This window comes from Saccostrea cucullata, unplaced genomic scaffold, assembly GCF_032062105.1.
Source record: "Saccostrea cucullata isolate Sc308-1 unplaced genomic scaffold, CSIRO_AGI_Scuc_v1 ctg8609, whole genome shotgun sequence".
In the NCBI taxonomy this organism is placed as follows: Eukaryota; Metazoa; Mollusca; class Bivalvia; order Ostreida; family Ostreidae; genus Saccostrea; species Saccostrea cuccullata.
In genome coordinates, this window is record NW_026926302.1 from 1 (window position 1) to 26,192 (window position 26,192).

Here is a 26,192-nt window from a genome sequence, read left to right on the forward strand (position 1 = left end):
GTCATTCTGTAAAGAACAATTTCTTAAGAGGACTTTGTAACTTTGATGAGACACATGTATTGGAAGATATCATACATTGGTGAAATAGTAATAAACAACATTAATACAGATGTATTTGACCTATCTTGATGCATGTATCGAATTATGGTAAAAAAGAAATCAATAGGGATTAATTGTTGTTTTTTCTATTTGACCTTCCAGTAAATGACAGTATTAAGTGGAGGCAGTCTTATTTCTTTGAAATGAAGAAATCCGTGTCTATTCATTGTGGATTGAACGACTGCTTGGCAGCAGGGAAAATAATCAATATTACAATGGTACCTAAAGGTAAGTCTTATCGTCTCCTGTTTTTCGAAATTTAACATCTTCCAATAAGATTGAAGTAATAATTGAAATATGACTGTATCAAATCCGGCATTGCCAACGGCAATTCTTTCAAGTTTTGCAAAGCATCGAACTTCACACTGTCTCCTCCTCTGTGCAATTAATTTTTTTTTGCACAATTTATCTTGTCAAGACAATAATATTCGAAGCATCCCGAAATAATATTTGAATCTTGTCTCTTACATAAGACAAGGATCGCTAAAATATGACACATCTGGCCTAATTTATTATATGTTCTAACGATTTGAAAAAGTCTGAATGCAGAAATATGTTCTTTTCTTTCAGAGGTCAATTTGTCTGTATTTCTGAGGAAAAGTTCACCATACCTCGTGGGAGATACCGGTTATCTGAGCTGTGCTTTTGATTATATATTTTCTAACTTTTCATGGTCGAACGCCACATTTTTGTGGACTAAAGATGGAAAGAACCTAAACCAGTCTGATTTTCTGATGAGTCAAGGATGTAATGGCCACGTATGTGAATCTCAACTCAATATCACAACAGTGGACTTTCAATACGAAGGTAGGCTTGCTTGAAAAAAACATTGTAATAGCATTTGGATATCATTCTACGAAATAGGAATGGTAAATAATTAAAAAAAAATTGGGTTCAAGATAAGTCAAACGATATTAGTCAGAATATTATATTGAAAAAGAAAAGATATACAGAGCACAACATTATTTAAGGGTTAAAGAACGTATTTTGAATGATAATCATCTTAAACACTCAATTTATGTAATAAAAACATTGAAAAGTATTTAGGCAATGAAAAATCTTGGCAGGTGAATATGCATGTAAAGCAGTGTTGGATGAGTTGGACTTTTACGGAACTGGTACAGCTAATGCTTCTATGAAGGTCTGGGAAAAACCTACCATTGTAATGGAGCCTAATGTCACCACTGTCCAAAAGTATGAAAATATCTCAATCAGTTGTTCCATTCCAAACGAAAACAAAGCCTATCTTCTTCCAACTGATTCCTTGAAGTGGTGTTTTGCTGATGGCAGTAAAATATTAGAAGGTACGTCATTCTGTAAAGAACAATTTCTTAAGAGGACTTTGTAACTTTGATGAGACACATGTATTGGAAGATATCATACATTGGTGAAATAGTAATAAACAACATTAATACAAATGTATTTGACCTATCTTGATGCATGTATCGAATTATGGTAAAAAAGAAATCAATAGGGATTAATTGTTGTTTTTTCTATTTGACCTTCCAGTAAATGACAGTATTAAGTGGAGGCAGTCTTATTTCTTTGAAATGAAGAAATCCGTGTCTATTCATTGTGGATTGAACGACTGCTTGGCAGCAGGGAAAATAATCAATATTACAATGGTACCTAAAGGTAAGTCTTATCGTCTCCTGTTTTTCGAAATTTAACATCTTCCAATAAGATTGAAGTAATAATTGAAATAAGATTGTATCAAATCCGGCATTGCCAACGGCAATTCTTTCAAGTTTTGCAAAGCATCGAACTTCACACTGTCTCCTCCTCTGTGCAATTTATTTTTTTTTTTGCACAATTTATCTTGTCAAGACAATAATATTCGAAGCATCCCGAAATAATATTTGAATCTTGTCTCTTACATAAGACAAGGATCGCTAAAATATGACACATCTGGCCTAATGTATTATATGTTGTAACGATTTGAAAAAGTCTGAATGCAGAAATATGTTCTTTTCTTTCAGAGGTCAATTTGTCTGTATTTCTGAGGAAAAGTTCACCATACCTCGTGGGAGATACCGGTTATCTGAGCTGTGCTTTTGATTATATATTTTCTAACTTTTCATGGTCGAACGCCACATTTTTGTGGACTAAAGATGGAAAGAACCTAAACCAGTCTGATTTTCTGATGAGTCAAGGATGTAATGGCCACGTATGTGAATCTCAACTCAATATCACAACAGTGGACTTTCAATACGAAGGTAGGCTTGCTTGAAAAAAACATTGTAATAGCATTTGGATATCATTCTACGAAATAGGAATGGTAAATAATTAAAAAAAATTGGGTTCAAGATAAGTCAAACGATATTAGTCAGAATATTATATTGAAAAAGAAAAGATATACAGAGCACAACATTATTTAAGGGTTAAAGAACGTATTTTGAATGATAATCATCTTAAACACTCAATTTATGTAATAAAAACATTGAAAAGTATTTAGGCAATGAAAAATCTTGGCAGGTGAATATGCATGTAAAGCAGTGTTGGATGAGTTGGACTTTTACGGAACTGGTACAGCTAATGCTTCTATGAAGGTCTGGGAAAAACCTACCATTGTAATGGAGCCTAATGTCACCACTGTCCAAAAGTATGAAAATATCTCAATCGGTTGTTCCATTCCAAACGAAAACAAAGCCTATCTTCTTCCAACTGATTCCTTGAAGTGGTGTTTTGCTGATGGCAGTAAAATATTAGAAGGTACGTCATTCTGTAAAGAACAATTTCTTAAGAGGACTTTGTAACTTTGATGAGACACATGTATTGGAAGATATCATACATTGGTGAAATAGTAATAAACAACATTAATACAGATGTATTTGACCTATCTTGATGCATGTATCGAATTATGGTAAAAAAGAAATCAATAGGGATTAATTGTTGTTTTTTCTATTTGACCTTCCAGTAAATGACAGTATTAAGTGGAGGCAGTCTTATTTCTTTGAAATGAAGAAATCCGTGTCTATTCATTGTGGATTGAACGACTGCTTGGCAGCAGGGAAAATAATCAATATTACAATGGTACCTAAAGGTAAGTCTTATCGTCTCCTGTTTTTCGAAATTTAACATCTTCCAATAAGATTGAAGTAATAATTGAAATAAGATTGTATCAAATCCGGCATTGCCAACGGCAATTCTTTCAAGTTTTGCAAAGCATCGAACTTCACACTGTCTCCTCCTCTGTGCAATTAATTTTTTTTTGTACAATTTATCTTGTCAAGACAATAATATTCGAAGCATCCCGAAATAATATTTGAATCTTGTCTCTTACATAAGACAAGGATCGCTAAAATATGACACATCTGGCCTAATTTATTATATGTTCTAACGATTTGAAACAGTCTGAATCCAGAAATATGTTCTTTTCTTTCAGAGGTCAATTTGTCTGTATTTCTGAGGAAAAGTTCACCATACCTCGTGGGAGATACCGGTTATCTGAGCTGTGCTTTTGATTATATATTTTCTAACTTTTCATGGTCGAACGCCACATTTTTGTGGACTAAAGATGGAAAGAACCTAAACCAGTCTGATTTTCTGATGAGTCAAGGATGTAATGGCCACGTATGTGAATCTCAACTCAATATCACAACAGTGGACTTTCAATACGAAGGTAGGCTTGCTTGAAAAAAACATTGTAATAGCATTTGGATATCATTCTACGAAATAGGAATGGTAAATAATTAAAAAAAATTGGGTTCAAGATAAGTCAAACGATATTAGTCAGAATATTATATTGAAAAAGAAAAGATATACAGAGCACAACATTATTTAAGGGTTAAAGAACGTATTTTGAATGATAATCATCTTAAACACTCAATTTATGTAATAAAAACATTGAAAAGTATTTAGGCAATGAAAAATCTTGGCAGGTGAATATGCATGTAAAGCAGTGTTGGATGAGTTGGACTTTTACGGAACTGGTACAGCTAATGCTTCTATGAAGGTCTGGGAAAAACCTACCATTGTAATGGAGCCTAATGTCACCACTGTCCAAAAGTATGAAAATATCTCAATCGGTTGTTCCATTCCAAACGAAAACAAAGCCTATCTTCTTCCAACTGATTCCTTGAAGTGGTGTTTTGCTGATGGCAGTAAAATATTAGAAGGTACGTCATTCTGTAAAGAACAATTTCTTAAGAGGACTTTGTAACTTTGATGAGACACATGTATTGGAAGATATCATACATTGGTGAAATAGTAATAAACAACATTAATACAGATGTATTTGCACAAAGCTTACCGTACCGTGAAAAAGAAACCGTTCCGTTCTCAAAGTTGTACAAAATATTACCGTCCACAAAGCGAACCGTTTCGTGTACAAAGCGTACCGTACCGTGCAAAAGCGAACCGTTCCGTGCACAAAGCGTACCGTACCGTCCACAGGGAAAGTAATCAATATTTAAGCGTACCGTTCCGTGCAAGAAACGAACTGTACCTTTCTTTGGTTAATTATGCAAAACGCCCCCAATGATTTTCGATCCGTGCTTTGACCAAATTAAGTCATTTTCGTTTATTTCTCTCAATAATTGAAAGAGGACGGAGGTTATATCTGGCTATTTGAAACACCTTTATCAAGTAAATGCATCTGAGCTTTCAACTGTGAAAATTCAAAACAACTACACAGAATTTACCTTGATTACTTATTTGCTATAAATTAGATCAACTCGTTGTGTTTGTGATCAAAGGTACAGTACAGGCAACGAGTTATCTCCGCAAAACACGGGCATTTGAACCTTGAACTCGATGTCGGCATCTTTGAAGTCAGCGATTGTGGACACCGTGTAACATGTATATAACAGTTCCCCATTACGGAACTGATAATAAATATTTTCATTTTCTTTATTTAAGAATCAACTTTTTAAAAAAAAGTTTGTTGTACTTAAATATTCGTAATTTAACTATACAGATGTTTAAACTAATTCCCTGGTTGTCTTGACTTAATTTCGATTTTAATTTTGCCCATTTCAATTGCTGAATCAGATACACGATCGTTTTTGCCGTAAGTATGCATTCATATGTAGTTTATATCAGATGCCTGATTTTACTAATTAATTATTTTGTAAGAAATTTAAAACATATTATTATGAACTGTCTGGCTAGAGTAAAATTAAAAAAAAATGTATTAGACTCATATATTAATTAATTCTGAAGATAATTATAAAAAATCACTGATGCAGTTAGACTTACACTGAAAATCGGCAATTCTGTCTAATATGGATTTAAATATTACATGCGGTAAACAGGGACTTCAGATTTTACTGATCAGATATATCTGACTAATAAATATCATAGTCTACAGGATACCTGCTTATTTGTGTCTGAAAAAAGGATAACTTAAATAAAAATGAAAATAAAAAAATACAATGATTTTTTCAATCCTCTTTTAAGCCACATTATGTTTGTTACCCCCCTTTTCCAGAAGGCGAACTATTTAGCTAGTTAAAACTCATCAAAAGTCTGCGAATTTATGTGACGCTATAATGATAATTAATGGAATAAATGGATACACCCTTATCTAATTGTGTCTGAAAAGGGACATTTTACGAAGTAGACGAGTTTCGCTGAATGTCAGTTGAGTGAGTTTTAAAAATGCATGTACACTTGATGTTGACAAAGCTAAATAATTTGAAAGGTGTGTTAAAATATTACGGCACCCCGACCCTCTGGCTGTGACCCAATAATTTTAAAAAGGTGTGAACTCTGAACAGACCATCAGAATGAGAAATTCTTTCCGCGTAAACAGACTTTCAAGGTCACCTAGCGTCATGCAATTTTGATTGATTTTGATGCACAAGGATTTCCTGCGTACAGCATGTATGTGCAAGAACGAATCATTGCGCAATAGCTGTAATTAGGTTTAGTTTGCACCAAAGTTGTGGAAATTAAATAGCATCTGTGACTTTGGCGATGTAAATAAAACCAAGAATGAGATAAATACAAGGTATTTTTTTTTTTACAGATTATGTAACGGGGTTGCACCTCTCCCTCTTTCTCTCTCTCTTTCACGACATAGTATTTACACATTTTACAAGAAAAGAATAACTTATCAAAATGAAGAAAAACATTTAAATAATTGTTTAGACTGAACGGATTTTTAAAAACATAATACTAGTTTATGAAAAGAAATGTTTTCTTCACGCGAAATGCGATCGGAAGTCATTTTATTGATTCCGAGTGTCTGCTTCTGATTTTCGTATCTAAATTCAGAGTTATTAAAGATTTTCAGATTAAATAAAGATTTACTTAAGAAAAAAGAAAAAAAAAACAAACAAGTATTCTATGCCCTGTAAATTTTTTAAAATTTTTTTTCTTCAACATTAATATTTTTATTAATAAATTTATTTTTTGTTACTGATATTTCTCTTCTAAGGCAGACATTTAAACGATAGATCAAAAACAGTGGATTTTAAAAATGAGAAACAATCTACATTTCTTATTACTAAGATTAAAAATAAAAGCACGAATAGTCATATTTTTTTTATAGATCAATCAATTGAAAATAATTTATATACGTGTATAGTGTTAAATTTAGAACAAGTATATATTCAATTCTGTTAAAGCTTTATTCTAGAATTAAAAAAATATTATATACATGTGTGTCTTTTTTCTATTTAAGACACAACCTCGGCATACGTAAAATTAAAATACGTACGGAAATATTTACAAATGCCAAAAAGATCAGTGGGACGATGTTTTTCCTTTCATTTTATTTTCTTATTTCCTCCATCACTGCTTCAGTGTAAATTAATTTTTAAAATTGAAACCGAAACATAGCACACAAGACTATGATAAACACAATAGCATACATGTACATGTAATAAAACATTTGAACTTCCCTAATAAATAGAAACTCATTAATACTTCAATTTATATGAATAATAAATAAATTACATTCTTTAATAACGGAAATAAAATTGTATACGTGCATAGCGATCTTCAAAATTCGTTTAAATTGGACTATTTTTTAGCAGCCAACAAATGACCAAAGCTAACAGACTCCGCCCACTTCATTTGCATACCGTTTTCCAAAGCGTACCGTTCACAAAACGAACCGTTCCGTGCAAGAAACGAAAATACCGTCCACAAAGCGTACCGCTCCGTGCATAAAGCGAACCGTACAGTGCACAAAGCGTATTCCGTGAACAAAGCGTACCGTACCGTGAACAAAGCGAACCGTTCCGTGAACAAAGCGTAAGAACTTTGTACTTTGATGACAAGTGGTGTAGTAGCACGGTTTAGGTGAAATGTAATAAACAACATTAATACAGATGTATTTGACCTATCTTGATGCATTTATCGAATTATGGTAAAAAAGAAATCAATAGTGATTAATTGTTGTTTTTTCTATTTGACCTTCCAGTAAATGACAGTATTAAGTGGAGGCAGTCTTATTTCTTTGAAATGAAGAAATCCGTGTCTATTCATTGTGGATTGAACGACTGCTTGGCAGCAGGGAAAATAATCAATATTACAATGGTACCTAAAGGTAAGTCTTATCGTCTCCTAGTTTTTCGAAATTTAACATCTTCCAATAAGATTGAAGTAATAATTGAAATAAGATTGTATCAAATCCGGCATTGCCAACGGCAATTCTTTCAAGTTTTGCAAAGCATCGAACTTCACACTGTCTCCTCCTCTGTGCAATTAATTTTTTTTTGTACAATTTATCTTGTCAAGACAATAATATTCGAAGCATCCCGAAATAATATTTGAATCTTGTCTCTTACATAAGACAAGGATCGCTAAAATATGACACATCTGGCCTAATGTATTATATGTTGTAACGATTTGAAAAAGTCTGAATCCAGAAATATGTTCTTTTCTTTCAGAGGTCAATTTGTCTGTATTTCTGAGGAAAAGTTCACCATACCTCGTGGGAGATACCGGTTATCTGAGCTGTGCTTTTGATTATATATTTTCTAACTTTTCATGGTCGAACGCCACATTTTTGTGGACTAAAGATGGAAAGAACCTAAACCAGTCTGATTTTCTGATGAGTCAAGGATGTAATGGCCACGTATGTGAATCTCAACTCAATATCACAACAGTGGACTTTCAATACGAAGGTAGGCTTGCTTGAAAAAAACATTGTAATAGCATTTGGATATCATTCTACGAAATAGGAATGGTAAATAATTAAAAAAAATTGGGTTCAAGATAAGTCAAACGATATTAGTCAGAATATTATATTGGAAAAGAAAAGATATACAGAGCACAACATTATTTAAGGGTTAAAGAACGTATTTTGAATGATAATCATCTTAAACACTCAATTTATGTAATAAAAACATTGATGAGTACTTAGGCAATGAAAAATCTTGGCAGGTGAATATGCATGTAAAGCAGTGTTGGATGAGTTGGACTTTTACGGAACTGGTACAGCTAATGCTTCTATGAAGGTCTGGGAAAAACCTACCATTGTAATGGAGCCTAATGTCACCACTGTCCAAAAGTATGAAAATATCTCAATCAGTTGTTCCATTCCAAACGAAAACAAAGCCTATCTTCTTCCAACTGATTCCTTGAAGTGGTGTTTTGCTGATGGCAGTAAAATATTAGAAGGTACGTCATTCTGTAAAGAACAATTTCTTAAGAGGACTTTGTAACTTTGATGAGACACATGTATTGGAAGATATCATACATTGGTGAAATAGTACAGACCCTAAACCGTGCTACTACACCTCAGAAACGAACCGTACCGTTCCGTGCACAAAGCATACCGTACCGTGAACAAAGCGAACCGTTCCGTTCTCAAAGCGTACCGTACCGTCCACAAAGCGAACCGTTTCGTGTACAAAGCGTACCGTACTGTGCACAAAGCGAACCGTTCCGTGCACAAAGCGTACCGTACCGTCCACAAAGCGTACCGTTCCGTGCAAGAAACGAACTGTACCTTTCTTTGGTTAATTATGCAAACCACGCCCCCAATGATTTTCGAACCGTGCTTTGACCAAATAAGTCATTTTCGTTTATTTCTCTCAATAGCGCCCGTGAAAGAGGACGGAGGTTATATCTGGCTATTTGAAACACCTTTATCAAGTAACATGCATCTGAGCTTTCAACTGTGAAAATTCAAAACAACTACACAGAATTTACCTTGATTACTTATTTGCTATAAATTAGATCAACTCGTTTTGTTTGTGATCAAAGGTACAGTACAGGCAACGAGTTTTCTCCGCAAAACACGGGCACCGTGAACCTTGAACTCGATGTCGGCATCTTTGAAGTCAGCGATTGTGGACACCGTGTAACACGGTATATAACAGTTCCCCATTACGGAACTGATAATAAATATTTTCATTTTCTTTATTTAAGAATCAACTTTTTAAAAAAAAGTTTGTTGTACTTAAATATTCGTAATTTAACTATACAGATGTTTAAACTAATTCCCTGGTTGTCTTGACTTAATTTCGATTTTAATTTTGCCCATTTTAATTGCTGAATCAGATACACGATCGTTTTTGTCGTAAGTATGCATTCATATGTAGTTCATATCAGGTGCCTGATTTTACTAATTAATTATTTTGTAAGAAATTTAAAACATATAATTATGAACTGTCTGGCTAGAGTAAAATAAAAAAAATGTATTAGACTCATATATTAATTAATTCTGCTCAGATAATTATAATCGGCGAATCACTGATGCAGTTAGACTTACACTGAAAATCGGCAATTCTGTCTAATATGGATTTAAATATTACATGCGGTAAACAGGGACTTCAGATTTCTACTGATCAGATATATCTGACTAATAAATATCATAGTCTACAGGATACCTGCTTATTTGTGTCTGAAAAAAGGATAACTTAAATAAAATGAAAATAAAAAATACAATGATTTTTTCAATCCTCTTTTAAGCCACATTATGTTTGTTACCCCCCTTTTCCAGAAGGCGATACTATTTAGCTAGTTAAAACTCATCAAAAGTCTGCGAATTTATGTGACGCTATAATGATAATTAATGGAATAAATGGATACACCCTTATCTAATTGTGTCTGAAAAGGGACATTTTACGAAGTAGACGAGTTTCGCTGAATGTCAGTTGAGTGAGTTTTAAAAATGCATGTACACTTGATGTTGACAAAGCTAAATAATTTGAAAGGTGTGTTAAATACACGGCACCCCGACCCTCTGGCTGTGACCCAATAATTTTAAAAAGGTGTGAACTCTGAACAGACCATCAGAATGAGAAATTCTTTCCGCGTAAACAGACTTTCAAGGTCACCTAGCGTCATGCAATTTTGATTGACAGGTGATGCACAAGGATTTCCTGCGTACAGCATGTATGTGCAGAGAACGAATGCATTGCGCAATAGCTGTAATTAGGTTTAGTTTGCACCAAAGTTGTGGAAATTAAATAGCATCTGTGACTTTGGCGATGTAAATAAAACCAAGAATGAGATAAATACAAGGTATTTTTTTTTTACAGATTATGTAACGGGGTTGCACCTCTCCCTCTTTCTCTCTCTCTTTCACGACATAGTATTTACACATTTTACAAGAAAAGAATAACTTATCAAAATGAAGAAAAACATTTAAATAATTGTTTAGACTGAACGGATTTTTAAAAACATAATACTAGTTTATGAAAAGAAATGTTTTCTTCACGCGAAATGCGATCGGAAGTCATTTTATTGATTCCGAGTGTCTGCTTCTGATTTTCGTATCTAAATTCAGAGTTATTAAAGATTTTCAGATTAAATAAAGATTTACTTAAGAAAAAAGAAAAAAAAAAAAACAAGTATTCTATGCCCTGTAAATTTTTTAAAATTATTTTTCTTCAACATTAATATTTTTATTAATAAATTTATTTTTTGTTACTGATATTTCTCTTCTAAGGCAGACATTTAAACGATAGATCAAACAATTTTAAAAATGAGAAACAATCTACATTTCTTATTACTAAGATTAAAAATAAAAGCACGAATAGTCATATTTTTTTCTATAGATCAATCAATTGAAAATAATTTATATACGTGTATAGTGTTAAATTTAGAACAAGTATATATTCAATTCTGTTAAAGCTTTATTCTAGAATTAAAAAAAATATTATATACATGTGTGTCTTTTTTCTATTTAAGACACAACCTCGGCATACGTAAAATTAAAATACGTACGGAAATATTTACAAATGCCAAAAAGATCAGTGGGACGATGTTTTTCCTTTCATTTTATTTTCTTATTTCCTCCATCACTGCTTCAGTGTAAATTAATTTTTAAAATTGAAACCGAAACATAGCACACAAGACTATGATAAACACAATAGCATACATGTACATGTAATAAAACAGTTGAACTTCCCTAATAAATAAAAACTTATTAATACTTCAATTTATATGAAAATAAATAAATTACATTCTTTAAAAACGGAAATAAAATTGTATACGTGCATAGCGATCTTCAAAATTCGTTTTAAATTGGACTATTTTTTAGCAGCCAACCAATGACCAAAGCTAACAGACTCCGCCCACTTCATTTGCATACCGTTTTCCAAAGCGTACCGTTCACAAAACGAACCGTTCCGTGCAAGAAACGAAACGTACCGTCCACAAAGCGTACCGCTCCGTATATAAAGCGAACCGTACAGTGCACAAAGCGTACCGTTCCGTGAACAAAGCGTACCGTACCGTGAACAAAGCGAACCGTTCCGTGAACAAAGCGTACCGAACCGTACCGTGCAAGTGGTGTAGTAGCACGGTTTAGGGTCTGTAATAAACAACATTAATACAGATGTATTTGACCTATCTTGATGCATTTATCGAATTATGGTAAAAAAGAAATCAATAGTGATTAATTGTTGTTTTTTCTATTTGACCTTCCAGTAAATGACAGTATTAAGTGGAGGCAGTCTTATTTCTTTGAAATGAAGAAATCCGTGTCTATTCATTGTGGATTGAACGACTGCTTGGCAGCAGGGAAAATAATCAATATTACAATGGTACCTAAAGGTAAGTCTTATCGTCTCCAGTTTTTCGAAATTTAACATCTTCCAATAAGATTGAAGTAATAATTGAAATAAGATTGTATCAAATCCGGCATTGCCAACGGCAATTCTTTCAAGTTTTGCAAAGCATCGAACTTCACACTGTCTCCTCCTCTGTGCAATTAATTTTTTTTTTGTACAATTTATCTTGTCAAGACAATAATATTCGAAGCATCCCGAAATAATATTTGAATCTTGTCTCTTACATAAGAGAAGGATCGCTAAAATATGACACATCTGGCCTAATTTATTATATGTTCTAACGATTTGAAAAAGTCTGAATCCAGAAATATGTTCTTTTCTTTCAGAGGTCAATTTGTCTGTATTTCTGAGGAAAAGTTCACCATACCTCGTGGGAGATACCGGTTATCTGAGCTGTGCTTTTGATTATATATTTTCTAACTTTTCATGGTCGAACGCCACATTTTTGTGGACTAAAGATGGAAAGAACCTAAACCAGTCTGATTTTCTGATGAGTCAAGGATGTAATGGCCACGTATGTGAATCTCAACTCAATATCACAACAGTGGACTTTCAATACGAAGGTAGGCTTGCTTGAAAAAAACATTGTAATAGCATTTGGATATCATTCTACGAAATAGGAATGGTAAATAATTAAAAAAAATTGGGTTCAAGATAAGTCAAACGATATTAGTCAGAATATTATATTGAAAAAGAAAAGATATACAGAGCACAACATTATTTAAGGGTTAAAGAACGTATTTTGAAAGAAATAAATCATCCTAAACACTCAATTTATGTAATCAAAACATTGAAAAGTATTTGGGCAATGAAAAATCTTGGCAGGTGAATATGCATGTGAAGCAGTGTTGGATGAGTTGGATTTCTACGGTACTGGTACAGCAAATTCTTCTATGAAGGTCTGGGAAAAACCTATCATTGTAATGGAGCCTAATATCACCACTGTCCAAAAGAACGAACACATTTCCGTTAGTTGCCAGATCGAAAACATACAAAAAGCTTATCTTTTTGGAAATGATTCTTTGAAATGGTGTTTAGTTGATGGAACTGAAATAGAAGATGGTAAGTTTTTCTTAATAGAATTTTTCTACGGAATTCTTTTCAAATACTATTTAGATAGAATACACGTATATATGTGAATCTGATAGAGTGTATGAAAAGATCGCCTTCAATGGTAAAAAGAAAAAATATACGGAATATATTTTTTCTTTTATGCATTAGTTTGATTTTTCAGCCAAAAAAGGTACTGAGATTAACCAGACCTACACATTTCAAGTGAAAGAATCCGTTGAAATTTTCTGTGGATTAAACAACTGTTCTGCTGCTGAAAAATCATCAACAATCACTATGATGCCAAAACGTTAGTTTCAGTAATTTTGTTTTGCAAATTATTTTTTTTAGAGTAGATTTAAAAAAAATATTATTTTGTCAAATTGAATACTCTTCTGTACATGGTGGGTGCCAGGTACATGTGTAGAAAAATATTTTATCTTGTGGCCTCCGTATAATTTTCAGGCGGTCACAATATAAATAATTGGCTACCACTTGATTTTTTTTTTTCTGGCGGCCGCAATATAACTTATCTAATTTAATCAAAAAATTATTTGGTGGCCGCCAGATATGTTTCTGGCGGCTGCCAGATAAAATATTTTTTACCTGTGACCAACCGGCTTCCGTGTTATTCTGTATTGCATGACTGCTGGTCACATGATACGATTTTAGTTGAAACGGAAAAATGGGATGGTACATTTAACGAACTTATCTTCGTTTGACGCACCGTAACTATTTTCAATAAATTAACCTTCTCATTGTTGTAGATCTGGTACTGAACGTAACAATAAATGAAGCACTATTGATAGAAGACGAAAGTGGTCACATTATGTGTTCCTTTTCCTTGAGTGAAGCCATCAACTTGACGTCTTCAAATGTTTCTTTTATTTGGACTAGAAATGGCAAAACACTAGGAATTACATCATCTTTGAAAATATCTTATTCCTGTAATGGACAAACATGCAATTCCCGGGTAGTACTGTCGGATGTTGACATTCTTTCTGAAGGTAAAATGCATTTTCTGTATTTTATTTATATTTTTTGTTAGTTGAAAATAATAATAAAAATATTATAAACAGGGGAAAATTCCCAACCATTTTATTTTCGTCTCTTTCGTCGGAAGTGGTTAAATTATAGTGGGTCGAATTCGATGAAAATATTATTTTAACTTTTAAAAAAATTCTCAAAGACCCATAATTAAAAAAGGGTCCAAAGCGTTTGCAATTGAGAACGGGCGAATGTAACACGGAAAAATAACACTTTGTACAGGGATATATAAATGCAAGTTTATTGTTTAATGATAAATTTCATTTTATATAGTCGAAGAAGTTAATTATTTATAACAGACATAAAGCCAAATTTTGCAAATTGAACGTACATAATTATTTGGTCAAATGATATATTGCTTTTTAGGTCACCTGAGTAAACTCAGGTGACCTATTGCTATCTGTTTTCGTCCGTCGTCGTGCATCGTTTGTCGTGCGTCGTGCGTCGTTCGTCGTGCGTTAACATTTGAACATTTTCAGCTTCTTCTCTGCAACCACTGAACCAATTTCAAACAAATTTGGCACAAAGCATCTATGGGTAAAGGGGAACAAAAATTGTGAATTTCATGATCCCTGCCCCCCTGGGGCCTGAGGGGTGGGGCCAAAACCACTAAAATTAATGCAATCTTTAAAAATCTTCTTCTTTACTCCTGGACATCAAGCAGTCAAACTGTTTGCATGATTGTAATCAGCAATGAGTCCTCTAGCAGAATTGTGAAATTCATGGCCCTGGGGTCAGGGGTTCTAGTGCTAGGGCGTGGCTAAATAAGTAGGTAGTGAAAATGCATTATTTCTTTGAAAATCTTTTTCTCTGCTCCTGGGTATTAAATAAACCAACTAAGTACATAGTTATGATGAGCAAGAGTGCCTCTACCAAAATTGTGAATTTTATGGCCCCAGGGTCAGGGGTTCTGGTGTTAGGGCGGGGCTCTATTGATTATATAGTGAAAATGCATTATTTCTTTGAGAATCTTCTTCTCTGCTCCTGGGTATTAGATAAACCAACTAAGTACATAGTTATGATGAGCAAGAGTGCCTCTACCAAAATTGTGAATTTTATGGCCCCAGGGTCAGGGGTTCTTGTTTAAGGGTGGGGCTCTATTGATTATATAGTGAAAATGCATTATTTCTTTGAGAATCTTCTTCTCTGCTCCTGGGTATTAAATAAACCAACTAAGTACATAGTTATAATGAGCAAGAGTGCCTCTACCAAAATTGTGAATTGTATGGCCCCAGGGTTAGGGGTTCTGGTGTTAGGGCGGGGCTCTATTGATTATATAGTGAAAATGCATTATTTCTTTGAAAATCTTCTTCTCTGCTCCTGGGTATTAAATAAACCAACTAGGTACATAGTTATGATGAGCAAGAGTGCCTCTACCAAAATTGTGAATTTCATGGCCCCAGGGTCAGGGGTTCTTGTTTTAGGGTGGGGCTCTAATGATTATATACTGAAATGCATGAATTCTTTGAACATCTTATCCTTTGCTCCTGGTTAATATGCTAATGATCTAATTACATATTTAAGGCCAGGATTTATTTTATTTTCAGTTTTACAAACCCTCCGCTCAAGGTTTTGAATTTTCAGAAAAAATTAATTTTTTTTTCTTTCCGATGTCAAATTTGAGTCGGGATCGAAATTTCAAATTTACGAACTCGCACTTCCGGTTCTACGATTAAACGGCGGGTAAATAAAGCTAGATCTGAGAAGATAGCTTAGTTTAGTGTAAAATTCATCGATAAGAGTGCCATTTAAAACGTTTCACCCGTTCAAAGGACAAATAAAATGCTGACGACTTTGTTGCACAATGACATGCTGGTGAGATAATTATGTATTCGTTTCAAAAGTAACTGTAAATTATTTTCCTCCCCAAGGTTTTAAACTGCCCGAGGTAGCTATTGCATATTGCCAGGGACATTGTTTAGATCTCTGTTATAGCTTACAGTCTAAGCATCATTCTTCAGAAAAGGGTTGCTTATGCATCAGATGTAATGAATAAAACTATGGGAGAAGTGAAGTCCATTTGAGGAAGAAATAAACAATAACCTGAAGAAATAAAAAAAATTCAACTATTAAAAGGCAAGAATATACAAATATATACAGGCATGTAGTATCATTTGTATCAGCCAGAAAAATTATTTTACACTTAATTGAAAAAATTTTGACTCTTCTCCCCAATACTCCCTGTCTGTTTTATGATAGGAATTATAATTTTACGCATCAAGTAAATTTTATAACAACATCTACACATTCACCTAACACATATTTAAAAAAAATTAAGATCTATTGAAAGACTTTTAAAGAATTTATTTTTTAAAATATATTTTGATCAACATCACAAAATTTATATAACTGGCCCAAACTGGCAGATGATGAAATAAGCAATTAAATGTTCTACTTTCCTATTTATCAGCATTATGTGTCCAGTGGTAATGAGCCTATTAGGATAGCATAAAAAAGAATGTACAAATGTTAATAATTGATTTATCAAAAAAAATTTATTTCCTTCTCCTTCAGGACTTTTTCTTCTCATGTTCATAACTAAACCTAAACATAAAAAAATGCTGGCCTTATAATAAAGAAAGGGGCCTCTTTCAAAATAGGTAATTTCAGGGCTGCTGGATCAGGGGTACCAGGGGGGGGGGGGTACTTTGACTAAAAATAAATTAATGCTTTGAAATCTGCCCTTTGATAAGCAGTGGCGCCTCTTTCAAAATTTCGTGGCTTTTGGATTAAAACACGAACCAAATACAATCGCTGGAAAGTTGTTACATGATACTCAGGTGACCTATAAGGCCCGTGGGCCTCTTGTTATGTTCCCCAAACGAAGTTGGGGAACATATTGTTTTTACTCTGTTTCTTATTATTATTTTTTTTCTTCTTGGGAAAATTTTGTCCGCGAATGATCTTGTAAAGTACACATCCGATTAAGGGGAAACCTTTTTAGGATAAATAGGCATGTTATGTAGATATGCGGAACGAAGGTCATTTTTCGCGCACGTGCTTGCAAGAGCGCGCACGTGCAACACGTGAAATGACCAATATACTTGAAATTGCCGTAACTTTTACATTTTTTGATGTAATGCTTTGATATTTAAAATATATAGACATATTATAAATGTAGATAAGATGACATTGTCAACATGCCATTTGAGCGCACGTGCTTGCAAGAGCGCGCACGTGCAACACGTGAAATGACCAATATAATGGATATAGCCGTGACTTTTCTATTTTTTGATGAAATCTTTTGAATTTTATAATGTAGGGATATATTAATAGCGTAGACAAGATGACATGGTCAAAAAAGCAAGATCTTACGCGCATGCACGTGCGCTTCGCTCTGATTGGCTGAAACTAAAGTCTCTATATCTTTCTTGTTTTTTGACGAAATCCTATGAAATTTTGAACATAGCCATGCATTAGGATATCCTACAACATGATATATAGCAATTATCATGAAAACACGTGCATGCACGTGTGCTGCAATCTGATTGGCTTAAACTTTAAATAGCTATAACTCCCTTGGTTTTCAACCAAACAGGATGGAATTTGAAACATAGATAGACATAATGAACTTCTACAAGACGGTATGGTCACCATGCACATGCATACATGTGCGTGTACGTGCGCTGTAATCTGATTGGCTGAAACTTTAAACAGCAATTTATCCCTTGGTTTTCAACCAAACGGGTTGGTATTTAGAACATAGATAGATGTAAAGGACTTCTACAAGAAGATATGGTCACCATGCTCATGTATGCACATGCATGCACATGAAATGAGATAAATCAAAAATACACTTGAATGAGCGAATTTTTTAATACTTTTGGATTAAATACTTTAATATTTAGTATATAAAAAATATATAGATTGTGTAGACAAGATGATATGGTCATTACGCACATGCATTCACATGCGCATGCATGCAATGCTAAAATTTGAATGAACTTGGCGTTGTTAAAGTCTCAAATGCATAGATTTTATCCTATTTAATGAATCTTACAGGGAATATGGCACCAAAAGGTAGTTGGGGAGCGTTTGGGGAACATCTGTAACGGTCCCCGTTACAATTAGCACTAGTTTAAATTTGTTTTTTAATTGCTTAGTGCCATTCGTCATCATGAACTTCTATGAAAGCATTGATTGTTTTTAAATAAATAAAAAAAATCTTTATTAGTAATTTAATGTCTTCATAAAATAATTAAAACAATCAATTTAATTATATTTAATTATATGATGGAATAATTTCCCCATCTGTGATTGATTGGCTGAGATCCAACAATGTTAGAAAAATACTACGTTATATTGACCTGCACGTGACCTTCCAGGTCAATACAAGGAATTATTGCAGGTATATATTATGAATCATCTGACCTTCAAGGTCAATACAAGGAATTATTGAAGGTCAATACAAGGCATTTTTTGTTCTATATTTCCTGTAACAATGCGTTTTGTTCAAGTTTCTCGTTAAAACTTTCAAATAAAGCAAAAACAGCCTTGTAGGAGTTTGCTATCATTTAATCATATAATAAAACAGTTTTTGCTGGGTTTTTTTTTTTAGGTCAAAACGATGATTTAGCCACCTTCGAAGTACAATATTCACTTCGCCCTTCGGGCTCAGTGAATATTGTATTTCTCAGGTGTCTAAATAATCGTATTTACCTCAAAACAGTATTATTTTATAATATTGAATACCGTACTTATGTATACGTTTTGTACACGTGCGAGAAATACCCACAAGTTTTGCTACGTGAACCATTATTTCGCCCTGTACGTATTTGTACAGTCTAACTAGCAAATCGCGAATTAAAGATAATGAGAAAATATCTGGTTAACACTTAACAGTATTCAGGATTGTTCATTAAATTGAAATATACATGTACATTCATACGTCACAAAATATTAAATTACAATATGCACGTCAAGGTCCACTTGTATTTTCTTTGCGATGTTTCATTTAATCTCATTATATTCTATCATATTACGGTATTGATTCTTGGTAATCTATAATTTTATCAAACACTAGTACTTATTATAACATTTTGTATACAATCTATCCCCACCACTACAAGAAAGATATTAGATTAGAATATTGTGAACTTTATGTGATTAGAGAAAAATGAAGTTGCAGTTTTTAAATTTTTAAAATGAAATAATTTTGCCTGGAAAGTAGTGTTTTAAAACCAAATGGTTTTATACAGAAGTCGTAAAATAAATCTTGCCCTAATTACTAAGTACTAGTATGTCTTTTTCTAAAGAATTATTATTGCTTTAATTTGATTTTTTTAAATTTGATTCATTAAATTAGACGAGATCACCACCAGCAAAAACACTATAAAGTTAACCATAGTTAACCATAAGTTTACTAAAGTTAACTTCAGTAAATCAAAGTTCCAAAGTTTTCACTACAGTAAATCAAACCAAAGGTTTTACCATAGTAAATCAAAGTTCCAAAGTTTTACTACTGTATTATACATGTAGTTAACTATGCTAATCTATGATAGTCAACTTAAGTTTGTAATATAAGTCTGTAATATTTTTCTGTTAAGGCAAGTTTAATTTTTTAAAACTTTAGTTATTTTCAGTCTCCTTTTCCAAAAATATGACAATTTTGTTTTTAAATATAGTAATAGGATTATGAATAAAGGATCATGTTTCAAAAATATGGTTTGTGGCCCCTTTTTCTACGATGATTTATATTAAATTTACAATCATGAAGATTTTTTAATGAATTTTAAGACCCTGTGATAGCAAATTTTGGCCTGGTTTTTTACCATATTTTCTATTATGAATAAAGATGAATTGAATATTCGGGTCTTAGTATAACAGATGGATATCCATGTCAAAGGAATCTTCCTTTTATGGCTACGGTAATTATTTCGCACGTGGTCGCTTACAGAGAACAATTGAATGACATAACATGCTGGTTTACTAGATGTTTCTGTTTTATAACAGACACGTGGGTAAGGTCAATTGACAGATTATTGTCAACTAATGGTGATTAAAAACCTTTTAATGCATGACAATACCTAGGAATTATTTCAATAGGTATTGAATTTTATCAAAATTTTATGGACCCCTCCCCCTTTATAAAAACATAAACATAAGAATGTGTTTTACTCACCAGGTGTACCGTACATCCTGCCCTGTTTACTTGACATATCCTACGTATCATCCCCTCTGTGATTTTTTGTTTGACGTTCCTTGACTGTTACATATTCCCTTCATATGTTAAAAACAGTCTCGTATAGTTTATTCATATCCTCTTGTGTGAGAGGTTCCTTAGATTTTGGTTCACCAACACCAGACTTTTCTAGATTTACCAGCACAGCTTCAAACATTTCGTTAGCCGTTTTAAAACTATCATCATTTATGATATCTTCTTTTCTCACCTTCAAAAAATGTTTTTTTCTAAACCGTATCGTAGACTAATCATAGACTTCGCGTATTTCTCTCCATCAACTTTTTTTTCATCTCTGCATAGAATTTTTGCAGCAAACAATTCATTTCACTCGTAGGTTGTCTCTCAATTTCCGATAAATCCAGGTCTTTTTCACGTGCATAGTTTTCTAAGACAGACAGCGATGCCTTTATTAGTTTCTTGATGTTATGACTATCTCTGGATTCGAGCAGATTATCCAGTTCATTCTCGTCTAATGTATCAAACCGCTTCGCCATGTTCAAGTCCTCCTTCGCCTGTAAACGGCTAAAAGTTTTTGGAGAAGAACAATTCGGGTTTTAAAGTAAAAAGTAAAGGATTACGCATAACTGCGATTAACATGACTAGCTAAATAAACTAACGCACAACAATTAGCCGATTCACAGCGATTTCTAGGGAATTGTTCAGATCTAATCACTTAGTTTTATATAGGGAAAAATCAGTAGAGGTATAATAAAAAGTAATAAAAATAGATGGAAACCATAAATCTACCACCCAAGTTAAACGACTTAACCACTATTCACTAAGAGTTTTGAATCCTAATATTTATATTGATTTCTTTTACTTTATTATGAATCCGGACAACTGCGAGGTATGTTATGTCAAATATGTCTGTTGTGGTGATTTGTGATCACTGGTCTCTTGGTCATGTTTAGTGCTTAATTTTAGGAATCAATGTCTAGTTTGTTGGATATGCCAGGGCATCAACGATATTTGGAAGCGTGGGGTAATTTACATAAAGGCTGAATAATAGACAATGATTCCTTATATTTACGTTTCATTGTGAAATGAAATTGTATATTTTAATTTTAAAATTGTTGCCTTATAGATTTAAAAAAATACAGGACCCCCTCCCCCCCCCTCTTGTAGATTTGAATAGCCCCCGCCTTTTGACGTTATTGTCAAAGATAGACGCACGAGACTTACAGGTACATGCATATTAGGCCTCACTAGCTCCTGAACTTTTGCTTCGCAAAATTTACATTCTGGTTGAATTATCAAGAAATTAACTTACCAACCCTTCAAAAAGCTATATGACAGAGTTAACAAAATTTAATAGAAATGGAAATTTATGAATTTCAACCACACTGAACCTTTAATCTTTTGAGCAGTTTTAGCAGGTAAAAAACTAACGTATTGTTTGTTCTTTATTATTTACTGATATATATTGTAAGACTGATAATAGACTTTTTTGTAAAACTGATAATAGAATTTTTTTGTAAGACTGATAATAGAATTTTTTTTTATTTTTTAGGAACATACACTTGCAGTGTAAGTTTGAATCAATTCGATTTCATCGGAAAAGGATCAGCAAAAGAAGAATTAGAAATGAAAGAAAAACCATATCTTGTCATGAGACCTATCGCAGTATCTGTTCAAACCGACAAAAGAGTTCAAATTCACTGCTTTGTTAGAAACATCGATAAATGGTACCACAAATCAAACGAATCTTTGACATGGTGCTTTGGCAATGGAAGTAAAATTATTGCAAGTATGTCATATTTCACTGCTATCTAAATGTTTTGCAAATATTCTTAAACATTGATTACCAAATATACATAAAAGTACAAACTTATTTTCTTGTGATCATTAGCAGAAAAAAGTGAAGATTTTAACCAGTCCTTTTCATTCATTGTGACGGACAATGTTGTAATTCAATGTGGAATAAACAGTTGTTTACCTGGATATTCAAAATCGTCTGATGTAACCATGGTTCAAAAGGGTAGGTATTTCTTTTTCAGGAAAATAAAAATGTTTCGAGAATACATGTACAACTTTTAAAAATATTAGGGCCAACATGAGCAATAATTATTTATATTTATATGAGAAGGACATGGATGAGTAGTTATAACTCCAAATATATTTTTTCTTGTAAAAATTAACTAAGCTTTCTTTATATTATACAAGTAGTTTTTAATTTCAAATGAAACATTTGTAGGAAAGGTTTGGTGTAAAGAGATTGAAGACTGGTCCTCAAGTCCAGCGGGCCAAGAAGCATCCATTTCTTGTCCTATAGGATATAATGGTCAGAATGCAGCTATTTAAAGCTTCACTTATATACAAAAGATATGAGATGTTCTAAGGGTATGTTATACTGATTATGTTTTAAAATTTTAAGGTATACAGGAGAGAAAATGCAAAGAAAATGGAGTATGGGGCGCCATCAATACAAACAACTGCACATCAGAGAAGCTAGACAAATTTGAAAAAGCAATAGGAGGGAATAAAAATATTTCTGAATCCACTGTAAAACAATCACTTACTGCGATCTTTGATGTCGTCAACTCGACAGATGATAACAATAACGTGGCACATGTTAACATAAAACAGAGCGTCAGCATTATATCTGCAATATCCAATAAAAGTATAACATTTGAGAATAAGAAAGCTGCAGAGGAAGTGACAGATGTAAGTATAGTTACCTTATTATTACATGTTAGATTGTAAGATTTTAATAACACTTAAAGATTTTTAAAACTAATTTGTTTTATACCAGGAAATATAGAATTTTATATTACATTAATTCTAATTCCAATAAAAAATCAAGCAATCGCAAAATTGAAAAGTTGAAGATTGTGTAGAAAGAAACTATACCTTATTTTTTCAAAGTAAGCGCCTGTTGGCATTTGTAGAATATGGCCACTAAAAATAGAAAAAAAAACTTGATAATATTCAATGCAGATGTAGTTTATTCTGAAAGACAATTTGTATTTGTTCAGCTCAGTCTACTTCAATCTGTTTAACCCAGACCAAACTATTGGTACATGGGGTAAATGTTAATAACATATATTCGTTATATACAATATATGATTAAGGGGAAAAGAAGGTTGGGGAAAATATATGGTGAAGCGTATATTACCAGTATACTTTGCCGTTGGAAAAAGTAAATATACAAGGTACGTTAAATATGAATGGGACTAACAAACCAGGACTCAGGCTTCGGGGCCACAAACCTATAAAAAATCTCAGCTCAAATCTCAGATTTCTGTCTCACCTGAGTTTTTCCACACCGTGCCACCAACATTTCTGAGATTGGTCGAACATGAGCTGAGATTTGAGAAAAATCTCAGATATATCTTCGTTGTTATAGGCGGCCTTTTTTCGAATTATTAGAGGATTTATTTGTTGAATAAATTATTGAATTGATCTTTTATTCAGTTGTTTATGCAATATTTAGGGGAAGATCAAAAATAAAAACATATTCCTCACTTCTTTCGTCTTTTATTTGCTGTTAACCAGAGAGGATGCCATTACGACAATTGCGACACTACATGTAAATGTTCACTAAAACCTCATAAAATAATTTCAACAGAAAAATAACACAAAAAATATACAAACTTTGTAATGTTGGCTCGTCTGTCGATATAAACACACAAAAACACAAACCGATGCGTCACTTGACGTTACCTGATTGACTGACACATATTATATCACTGCTGTATGTTGATAGATTGATTATATATTTTTTAACGTCCTTATCGAAAATTTTCACTGTATGCAGGTGAAGGGCTTCAAATTTAAACCTATACTCAGCACTCAGGGCAAATGAGCAGTGAGGGTTCTTTATCATGCCAACGCCTACCGAGACACGGGACCTACGTTTTCAAGGTCATATTCGACAGACCCGAGACTTTCACTTTTAGTGCCGAACTCTTGGTGAAGGAACAGTCACCGCCCACGTCTTAGGTATGGCTCGGCGCCGCGAACGAGAATCCATCCGGGGCCTCCCAATTACGAAGCTACAGTGACCTGTTCATTGCTGTATTCTTCTTTTGCATTCTTAAAAAAATCTTAAATTACATGAGTGAGGACAGATATTAAATGAACTAAAGGCGTCAATCAGTTCTGGCTGACGCGTTTTGGAAGAAAGAAAAGAAAGTAATATTAATTTTCTTGGAATATAAATAATGTACCATTTATATATATTAATTTTTTTAAACCCGATTATCTGAAATCCTTCCAGGGATCGTCATTGTCCTTAATAGAATATTTTAAACATATAGACGAATTATCAAAACGTAAAAAATAGATCTTAACATGTTTTGATTTATTCTGAATTTATATATATTTTTTATTATGATGATGCAGAAATTTGCTGGTGTTGTCAGTCAACTTTTAAATGCGAATAAAACCAAAGTAAATCAAGCAAGTGAAGAAAAGAAAGTAAGTAAATTTATTCTAATTATTATTATCGTTTGGTTCTATCCTTCTTTCGTTAAATATTACGGAAAATGACATCCTATTGATAATTGTAATATTTCACTGATAAACGTTTTGGATTGTAGTTGAAAAGTAAGATCATCTCATCTGTGGACGGATTTGCCAAATCTGTAACCAAGTCACTAAAAGAGAATGAGACGGTGACTGTTGACAAGAAAAATTTGTGTATGTAGATTTAACACATTTAAATAAATGTAAGACTCTAAAGTGCGATGGTGATGCCAAAGTCCGATGGCCTCGCCGAAGCCCCCAAAGTCCGATGGTCACGCCAAAGTCCGATGGCTCGTTTCCTATGAGACACGCGACGCTAAAATGCGATGGTCTGACACGCCAAAGTCCGATGGTGCGAAGGAACAATCAACGTTTATGACGTCACAATAGTCCGACGTCATGACGTTGTCCTGCATTCAAAATCCATTGATTTAGTATTTGTCCGCTTACACTTTTACTGATTTTGCTTATTGTTTTCGCCCACCAGAGCTATTAGGGTTAGTACTTGTTCACCATTCGACTGATTGGGTTAGTTCTTGAACACCAATTTTTTTCTTCGAACTCACCCAAGAGATTTTATGGCTAGTCCTCGCACACTATTGGACTGATTTGGATTAGTCCTGCACCCATCCAAGATACCTAGCTTATGGTTGTTACACATTTTGCGAGTGTTAGTGTAACACCTATATCCAAAAGATTAGGGTTAGTCTTTGCATTTAACGAGGCCCGATCTAGTTGAAAATTACGAAAACGGAATGATAAAAAAATTTAATTCTTGGAAATATATTTGTATGTTTTATGCTTAGAAAAATTACAATGACATTTTGTTACCTTGCCTTTATTGTAGTCAAATGGGGGCACTGTCAAGATATGGACCATTTGTCGTGTTTTTATACACAAACTCTTCAGTAAACAAAAAAATTTACAAATTAAAAAAATACATGATGAAATTCTTTGTTTTTCACATATATCATGCAATTTTCATTCTTCTTATAAAAAATGAAAAGAAAATTGGAGGTAGCCTTTATTGCAGTGAAAAGGGGGCATGTCAAAACACAAAATTTGGATTTATTCTATCCAACTACGTATTTTATATGTCGCAATGGGTTTACATAACACCAACAAACGATTGTGATACTGTATTAGTTTCTAAAAAATAAATAATTCCTACATTATGAAATAATTTTCTCGCCATGCTTTATTTTTCTCTCAACACGCAACGTTGTTTTACGTGGAAAAAAGGGGTAGAGGGAGGAAGGGGGGTAAAGGCGACAAAATTACGAATTTTACTAATATCATGTAATATATAGAAAAATAAAATATTTCGAGGGTTGGATTTAAATGATTTATAGATTTATTTTATTTTTTAA

At 33.2% G+C, this 26,192-nt stretch overlaps 1 long non-coding RNA gene across 1 annotated transcript; it reads left to right on the forward strand.

Annotated features, from left to right (window-relative positions):
• The first annotated feature begins 22,559 nt into the window (after positions 1-22,559).
• Positions 22,560-24,995, forward strand: LOC134271334 (uncharacterized). Its single transcript, XR_009993001.1, has 4 exons — positions 22,560-22,636; positions 22,730-23,019; positions 24,700-24,774; positions 24,897-24,995. It is a non-coding gene; the product is annotated as an uncharacterized LOC134271334 (long non-coding RNA).
• The last annotated feature ends 1,197 nt before the right edge of the window (positions 24,996-26,192 follow it).